A 10,174-nucleotide genomic window follows, 5' to 3' on the forward strand; every position below is an offset into this window, starting at 1 on the left:
ATTCAACGTGTGGCATTGTTGTATGGATCAAACAATTGTCAATTGATTTCTGTATAAGCTATCTGTATAAATGGGAGAAGTTTATAATAGTATAATTCCTCGGATGGGTTGGGAAATAACAATAGAAATTATATAATTAAATGTTTAGAATAATGAAAGATTCAAGAATACAATTTTGTCTGCAAAATTGCTAATTATTCAATTAATTTGGACAGTTTTAAAAATTTCTTTTTATTTAAGAAACATTAAATATTTTAAAGTCAAGATTGTCAAAAGACATTACCTATAGTTTTAAACATAATTCCTCATGTATTCTTACACATAAAAATAACTAAACTTGCACGATAAACCATTAAATCAATAATATGCTATCGCATTTATATAAAAATTTAAAGCGACACTTAGTTTCCATACATAATTTTTTTATTTTGTTATTTGTTTTGAATATGGAAGCAGAAGAAGATAAAATAATTCTTCTGATCGCTTTCACATAAAAAATGAAGCGACACGTATTTCCGTACATAAAATCATCCATATATTGTATATTATTAAAATTCTTTCTATGGAAACAGTTGAGAATACAATGATTATTTTCCTGATTGTTTTATTTATGAATAAAAAAACAATATCAATATATTATTAGCAGAAATAAAACGTACCATATTCCGTCTACCTAGCGCTCCCCTTTCCTCTTCAAAGAGACATGTGCATTCGTCCAAGGGGAGATAACTTGAGTATAATTCACAAATGCAAACGGATCAATATACTATTAAAGCCCTGTTATATACCTGATAATGCGGTTTAAATGAGACTGTCTGTATTCCGATAACAAGTCGAATAACTACCAGGATATGACAGTGTAGTCCGCTTATGAGAGGTCCCTGGCGTGCCTCTTCCGTCTGATTACATCCCCCACATGGGCGGAGACGTTTGTTTTGACCAAACTGATTAAGACGCAAACTAAATTCTTAAATTGTGAAAATGTTTTAAAAATTCATGAAGGCTAACGAGTTAATAATTGTTTTGCTTAAAGCAATTGTTTTTCTACTTTGCAGGTTTAATCACAAAAATGCATCGTAAACGTCGTTTGGGTTTTGCAGAAATGAGCTATTTCTTCAATTATTTTTTCCAAATAATTAGGTGGGGTAAATGTTATAACACTCAGCCATTTAAAAAACAGTTGTAGATCACAGAAAAAATTCATTTATCTAAATACATGCGTTGTGCATTAGAAAGAGCTTCTGCTGAAAAGTCGCGGAGTAAGGGGTTGAGTTATGTCGTGGGTTCGAATCCCACTTGGAGACGTAGAGACCTGTCCTACGGATTAGACCGGATAAAATGATTCCCGTGTTGCAGAAAATGCTGGCACGAAAAAAATAATACTTCAACGCTCTGCACTGATCAAATTTGCAGGTCTCCAACGGCAAGAGGTGGCTTTTCTATTTGAGTGAAAAATTCTCGAGCAGGACGTTAAAAAACAAACTATACGGAGAAATAAAAAAAAATATTTAATATTAAGGTAGTAATAAAACCTTTTTAGTACATATGTCTATAGCACTGATTCGCTTTTATCAACCGACTACATTTTTCAACCCGTCGATGTATGAAAGAACTTTTCAATGAATGAATAAAAAGATGGCGACGGAAAGCCGGATACTTTTTTAAATGGAATATCTGTATGAAGAACCTTTAATGAACGACTAACATTTTATACTTAGTTTGAAAAAGGTCTAATGGTTAAATAAAACATTAAAAATTATCGATTAACATACGAGTATTCACAAATTTTATATTTTTTTTCCCGTAAATCATGGTTACAGTCGAGTTTCCATTAATAATTTTGTTACATTAAATTAAAAGACAAAAAAAAATATTTTTCGTGATGTAGCGACAATGTTTGAAGCTCTTCCTTTTATCCCATGTAAATTGAAGTTCAGTTCTTCGTAGATTAAACATTATTTGTTCAATATGCCAAAAAGTAAAGTAGTTGTTTATGTATAATGACATTTTTTATTTGAATGTTAATTCATGCACTAAAATACGAATGAAAACTATAAATCAATAGCATAATTATGTTTGAGAAAAGAACGACCAAATCAGTTTAAAACAATGAGCCAAAAAACTTTAAATATTTTTTTCGTGAAAGCATACCGATTTTTATTGGCGTGTTAAACGTATAACGTATATAATGTAGAAGAAACGCTTACCAGTAAGAGAAAATGTTTGAAAATGCTTCTTTCTATAGTGAGCATTTTAGCTTACAAAAGCCAAAAACATGGTTGAAAATTTATAACATTTAAAAAAAATAAATCGTCATTTTGAAAAAAAATACATAAAGAAACTATGCCTTTCATCTACCCCAGAATAGATCACATGCATGTATGTATTTTCATCTAAACAAACAATATTGATGTATCATCATTTCAATTAGCATTTCCGCCACATTATATTCATAGAACATACATGTACGAATTACTTTAAAAGTTTTTTTATTACAAATGTTCATGGTAAATGCAATGTTGGTTTTAAAGAAAAATATTGCTGTAACCTTAAATGCATATCTTTTTTCATTAAAAAATTATCAGCAGCGGTCGAAAAATTAATTCACTCATCTTCTTCGGTGATTAGAAAATAGTCCAAATATTCAGTGCTGCAGAGATAATAGGATTAATATTTTTAGTCTCGGGTGGTGTAACCTTGTGGTTCACGCAATTTGTACCAGAAACCCACCATATTTCAAAATTTTATCTTAAATGATATAAAATGTTAGGAGCATTCATTTATTTTGTTTCGCAACTACTTGTATCTGTCCTGCATAAATATATATAATCTGACCCAGGAGCAAAGGAAAAGATTTTCAAAGAATTTATGTAAGTAGACCTCTTACCAAAAAGGGCCATGAAAAGCATATTTGGAAGAGGCACTCTTGCTCATTATAACTATGTACTTAGTTGTTTATTTAATATCAGGAGCAGAGGAGAATTTTTTTTAAAAATAATGCATTTTCACTGAATAATCTAATAGCCCCACCCTTAGAACCCCTTGGGGCCAAGAAATTCACGATGGAAGAGGCACTCTTGCTCATCATAACTATGTACTTAATTAGTTTATTTAATAAAGCACAGAGATTCGCCCATTTATACTCTGGGGCCAGAAATTTTGCAAATGTTAACTAGATTTTTCTGATGAGATTCAATGTCACTATTTTTATACCAGAACCCCTGACCCTGGGGACATGAAAACAAATTGCTGTAACCTTAAATGCATATCAGAGATTCAATGCATTTTTATATTCATTAAAAAATTATCAGCATTCTTTCTCATCATAACTAGCGGTTTATTTAATACCCAGGAGCAGAGAAGAAGATTTTTAAGGAAATAACATTTTACTATATAAAAAAAAAACATATGGGGCCATGAATTTCACAATTTTGGTAGAGGACTTAATGCTTATTATTCATGTCAACAGACTTGATTCAGGGTGATTAAAGATTGAAAATAGTCCAGATATATAAAAAAATTGGTTTAGTGGTTTCAGAGAAGAAGCTGAAAATGTTCAAATGTTAACACACGACACAAAATACGAAACGGATAGCAATAGGTCACCTGAGTGACTCAGGTGACCTAAAAATAGATAAGAGGCTCAAATATCTCAATGGTCACTTGAGTATAAGTATAAAATTTGTTTGGTTGCCCTCTCTCGACCGACTGGCTAAAATTATCCCGACTCAAAACTTTTTTAACCCTTAGGAAGCAATTTGTTTTTATGTATTATGGAAAAATACGTTTACAGATTTAGCATAATTGCAGTCGTAATTCTCTGAGAAAAATAATTTTCTCACCTACTTACACGTACCGAGATTTTTTTTTATTCTGAATTGGGAGAGGTCAAACATACAGTATTTAAAAGCTGGTCTGAATCTTTGTTGCCACAAAAGTAAGAGGATAAGGATGATCATGATCAACCAAATAATGTCAATGAATTATTTAAATACACGTGTAGTTACAACTCGAAAATTTAATTATTTATCAAAGACGGTAATGCCTAATCCTTCCAAGACACCCATAATACACACACACATAAGCTGTAACATTACTTATGTATTTTTCAGAATTAAAACCACATTTTAAGTTTATTGTGTGGCAGATATTGGCCACAGTCAGATAAATGTATTTCAACATCAACTTTTGCGCCGCCAGACAACAGGGCTCACCCCCTACAATATCATTTTTGTCCCCCGCTTTCGCGAAAGCGAGGGGACATTAAATCTCATTCGTCTGTCTGTCTGTCCGTCAGTCTGTCAGTCTGTAGGTCACAAAAACTTTAACCTTGCCCATAACTTTTGATTTAGTGGAGCTATGACTTTCATATTTTACATGTGTATTCCTTGTGACAAGACCTTTCTTTGGGTACCACCAAATTTGACCTTTTGACCTTGACCTTGGAGTTTGACCCACTTTTACACAAAAATTCCAACATTTTACATTGGCCATAACTTTTGAATAGTAGTTACTAGGACTTTCATATTTCACATGTGTATTGTATGTAGCAAGACCTTTCATTGGATAACAACAACCTTGACCTTTTAACCTTGACCTTAGAGATTTATGTACTTATGAAAAAACTTTAACCTTGACCATATCTTTTGAACGGTGAGGACTAAGGCATTCATACTTCACATATGTAATCCTTGTGAGAAGAACTTTCATTGGATACCAATAACTTTTACCCTTTGACCTTGACCTTGGAGTTTCAACAACTTTCAAAAAACTTTAACCTTGGTCACAACTTTTTAACAGTAGATACTAGGACTTTTATATTTCACATATGTATTCCTTGTTGCAAGACATTTCATTGGATACAAACAACCTTGACCTTTTGACCTTGACCTTTGAGATTTACGTACTTATAAAAAAACTTTAACCTTGACCATATCTTTTGAACGGTGAGGACTAAGGCATTCATACTTCACATATGTAATCCTTGTGAGAAGAACTTTCATTGGATACCAACAACTTTTACCCTTTGACCTTGACATTGGAGTTTTAAGTACTTTTTAAAAAAAACTTTAAGTTTGGTCACAACATTTGAACGGTAGATACTAGGACTTTTATATTTCACATATGTATTCTTTGTGACAAGTCCTTTCATTGGATATCAACAATTTTAACCTTTTGACCTTGACCTTAAAGATTTGCGTACTTATGAAAAAAACTTTAACCTTGACCATAACTTTTGAACAGTAAGGGATAGGGCTTTCATACTTCACATTTGTAATCCTTGTGAGAAAACCTTTCATTGGATATCAACAACTTTGACCCTTTGATCTTGAACTTGGAGTTGACCTACTTTTAAAAAAACATTTTACTTTGGCCATAATTTTTTAACGTTCAGGATTAGGGTTTTCATCCTTCAAAAAAAATCAACTTCAGTGTTACTTTCTAAATAAATGACATATGATAGTATGTTCATATTACACACAATATGTCATAAAAAATAACATCTCACCCACAAAGACACCGAAAGCGGGGGACCACAATTCTTTGAATTTGCTTGTATCATTTTATTCGTCCGAAACGGCAAGTAGCATGTTGAGTTGGGATTCATCATATTCTTGCTACCAACACATCAACATATAATTTAAAATACTCTTTACTTTAAATTGTCTATATATGAAAATATTATCAAATCAACAACATCGTAGTAACAGTCAACATCAACGTAACAAGTCAACATCATATTACCACAACTAACTAGAAGGTGACGATATAGTTTTACCACACTTCATGTTGACAGTTAAAATAATACCACTGTGACAAGATGTACGTCTAAGGATTCCCGAGTGTTTCCACAACCACCTTGAAGGTGATATTATGGCTTTACAGCACTTAAAAAAAAGTGTTTAGAAATTTAAAGAATACCAATTTGACGAGATGTAGGTCTGCGATTCCTGTGTCTGTAGACTGCTGAATTAAATGGTACCAGAAAGTACAAAACTTAGACGGCCGGCAGAAACACTGAACAAGTAAAAAAAAAGTTATTACACGGGGTTGGGTGGGAGGGTATTTTAAAAATTTGTAGCTCTGAATTTCTAATTGACATATTCTGTCAATGTCTGCTGTTATTTCTACGGAATCAATCATTTTAACATAATAAATGGGGCCTTGAATGCTTTAGAAATGATTGCATTTTTCAATGAAGCACTTGCCGAAAAAAAAAATGATTTTAGGGGTCCAGTGTTCAAGCGAGGCGACGTGGTCATCAAGGACAACAGCGGTTTCCACCATCAAAGACAAGGGGAACGTCTATTGAAAGAGTTACGGGATAACCATGGCACTGACCTGGTTTTTCAGCCCCCATACAGTCCTGAGTTCAATGTTGCAGAATGTGTTTTTGGTTTAATGAGACAGCGTTTACAAAATAATGAGAAATTTGTGTCACAATTTCCAGAATTAGCTATGATGATTTACAGATCAAGTTTGAATTGAATTCCACATCATTAAATTTTGACAGAATTATTGCATTTTTAATTTTTATAATTGGGATTATGATCTGGTTCATGATGCACTAAATTAATGTTCCAAATGAGCTTGTATCCTAAAGAGAAAGGGGGAACTCGGCTTATGAAATACTCTCAGAATTAATGCTTGTTATTTGGTTGCCATGATCATTACTTCTAAAACAATATTGATAATAAAATTTTACGGTGTTATGCAAACAAACATACTTTAACAATCATTAATTCCATATTGTTATTTGCTTCTTTTAAAAAAATCATTGTTACAGTAATAAATGTATATAACAGATTTGGGATTGTACCAAGTAAATTGCTCGAGGATAAGAACATGCATTCTTAAAATACCAGTATGAAGATATTTTTATGAGGCCTGTACATATGCATAACATGTATAATATGCTTTACAAAAATAATAGAACCTTTCAGAATTTTTATAATGTGCTTCTTTTGTTTGTTCATTTGTTCTTGTTATGTCTGGTCTAAAATGTGTACATGTATAATGGCTAGATCACAGTGCACTACAATAACAACTTGAAAGTGGCTTAATGATAATATTTACTTTTACTGTCTAATTTCTGTACAGAAAATTGCTCTTATGGTGCTGTATCCATGCTGTAATGTGACCTATGTTGATGTTTTTTAATGGACTCTTCACTGATTTTGGGTATGAAGCCATTTTCCGACCTTGACAATAGTCAAAGGGTTAACACGCAAAAGACCTGCAATGACAGAACTTTCATCTTCCTTTGCAGAAGGGATTCTATGCCTCTGTGACTTTATGAGACAGTTGGATGTCGTATCAAACTGGCAGGCAATCTTGTCCATCCCTGCAAATGCTGCTGTTCTCTTGATAAGAGTTTTTTTTCAGTTTTGTTAGAGTGGACAGATTTGATATGTTCTTTTGTAAGTCGCACTATATGTTCCATTTGAAGGTCACAACCGAATGATGAGTCTAATTTCCCTTGCGTATTGACAAATAGTCCATAAAATGTCTCATAGGCAGACTTTTCATCCAGTAGTGATTGCTGCAGAGCCAACAGTCTCAAAATATCAAGGGCATACTTTGAATGATTATTATTTGCCTTTAAGATGCACATAAGATGTTAGGAATGTTCACATTCATAAGAAGACACATAAATGCAAAACCCATCTCTAATAGTCAGTGTGCATACTCATAAACACTGTCTCTGTGATCAGATGCATGTTTATCTGTTGTGTTTTCTGATAGCAGAGGAATAAAAAGTGTCAATGGCTTTCCTTCTGTTGAAAGACACATAACTTTATAGTAAGATTTGGGTTCACTTGGTTGGATAACCTGATGCAGAGACTTGGCATTTTTCAAAATGAATTTCTCCACAAACTCACCCAGTTCTCTCTCAATAATAGCGTGATTCTGCTCACATGTGACGGTGGAAAAAATTATCTCATTAAATGCTTCCGGTAAAGATGAGCCCACACTATCCATTCCAAAATGCTTCAGTACTGCAGCTGTCACATGGCCATTTATGACAGAAATAGCAAGTTCTTTACATGCATCATAGTGATTCTTCACATCCTCGGAAACCTGTGAACGCCGCAATTTAATTTTCTCTGCATGTAACGTGCCTGCTTCCGTGCTGTCCTTGTTATACAGAAGATTAAACATAACAGTCAGGAAGTTCATCTGCAGAGGACAAAATTCAAATGTTATTGGTGTCAAGTGTTCGAATTTTTCTTTGCTATTAAGTGCTGTGGATCTTAAACGTTTCGCACCCGAAAAACGCTCCCTGGTCAACTGGGCACCACCTATATGAATCTTAGTAGAGTCATTCACTTGGATGCCAGCTTTGGTATAAATGTCTTCAATTAACTGTTCACAATCCCAAAACATCAACAACCTCTGCATTTTTGTTTATTTTTGCATAAAAGTGGCAAAGGTATCACTGCATTCGTTTCGGTTGCATCAAATACATCAGGGGACTGAATTTTTCCTTTCATATCTTGCAGCAGAGGCTTGAAACACGTGAAAGCACTTATATGCTCAACAAGAATTTCCAGAACAAGAACAATACAATCCTTTTTGATGGTGGTCATATCTTCTTCACCGGGAAGAAATAAGCTGGGTGGCATATGAAAAAGTGGTGTCTGTGGACGTCGTATGGGTAAATTGTTGAAATTTGCATGTTGAATACTTGCTGCAGACCCAAACCAATGTTGCATATGTCCAACTTTGTCTTGCCTTTGCCGACTCACTCCAACTTTGAAATTCACATTGTCGCCTACAATGCGGAACCGCTTTCCAGACCTATTTGCATCGATAAGATCAGCATTGAACTTCCCTCCAATCTGCTGCTGAACCTTCAGCACAGTGCTATGTGACACAGTAACACCATTGGCTTGAAGCCTGTCATATACCTGTTAAATAGAATAAACAATTTTTTTCATTCTCAACCAGGGAAAACACATCTTCAGTAATTTTCTGCAGTTACATGCTATGTTTCAATGCAATGTAGTTTTGATAAATTCTGATATTTTTTCAAGCTTGGGAAACGTTTCTCTTCAATTTTTAGTTTTTACCTCTGGTCATTGAAATGTCGATGACAGAATATTTATAGGGGGAAAAATTCATTAAAGAAAATAAAATGGAATAAAAGAACTAAATTCAGAAAGTACTATATATGGCCTGTGAATTTCTTTAAAAATAAATTGTCGTTTCAATGAAAATTATCTGTGGTTTTTCTACCTACTATACTTGATCAATGCAGGGGTAGGTTGCTTTGGTCAAACCGGATGTTGTCTTTCTCATCGTAATGGCTGAAACCAACAACTGTTTCGAGTTTTCAGGAATTTTCCACCGATTTTACAACTTTATATTAAAATTTGAAGTGGGGCGCACTCCTCTCGGAAAAAAAATTGTCTAAAATGAAACATTGATATCTAACGCGTATTTCTGAATAAGTTTTTTCTCCGAGAGGAATGCGCCCCATGTTTAAAATCAATAAATATTAAATCAAGAAAGTGTCGTCTGGCCAGCTGGCGCGTGCGGAAACCTCAGAGGACAGCTGTGTTTACATAATAGCCTATAAAAACAACATCAGATATTGCCAAGATTAATTCTAAATTAAGAATAATCACTTTTAATATAGAGGAACAAAAATATATCGGCCCTATATTCTTTTCCCTTCAACATTTGACAAGTCAAAAATATATAATTATTATTTATCCATCCTATTTTAGCTTAAATTAGGCCTAGTCCAAACGTCAAAAAAGGGGGAAGGGGGGGGGGGTTAGAGCATTCGCTCGTCAATGATTCCAACAATATTTACAAGTCTGAACTTGATCAGAAACCCTCTACACTACAGCAGTTTTTATACCCCCCGCTTGAAAAGCGGGAGGGTATATAGTAATCGGTATTTCCGTCCGTCCGTCCGTCTAGCTGTCCGTCTATTACGCTTTGGGGTACCCATCTCTTATCCGCAACTCCTCTCATACCACTGAATGAAATTTGATGAAAATTTCACAGAATCTTTATTACATATTGCCATTGTGCACCTTCTATTTTACTTTTTGATCCGACACATATTTTGGGTTTCCCGGCCACAGGAAAACATGGACTTTTTCACCAGTTAAAACCATATGGGAGGCGGGGGGTATCATTTAGTGAGCTCATCGCTCAC

Source organism: Saccostrea cucullata, unplaced genomic scaffold, assembly GCF_032062105.1.
Source record: "Saccostrea cucullata isolate Sc308-1 unplaced genomic scaffold, CSIRO_AGI_Scuc_v1 ctg2207, whole genome shotgun sequence".
NCBI lineage: Eukaryota > Metazoa > Mollusca > Bivalvia > Ostreida > Ostreidae > Saccostrea > Saccostrea cuccullata.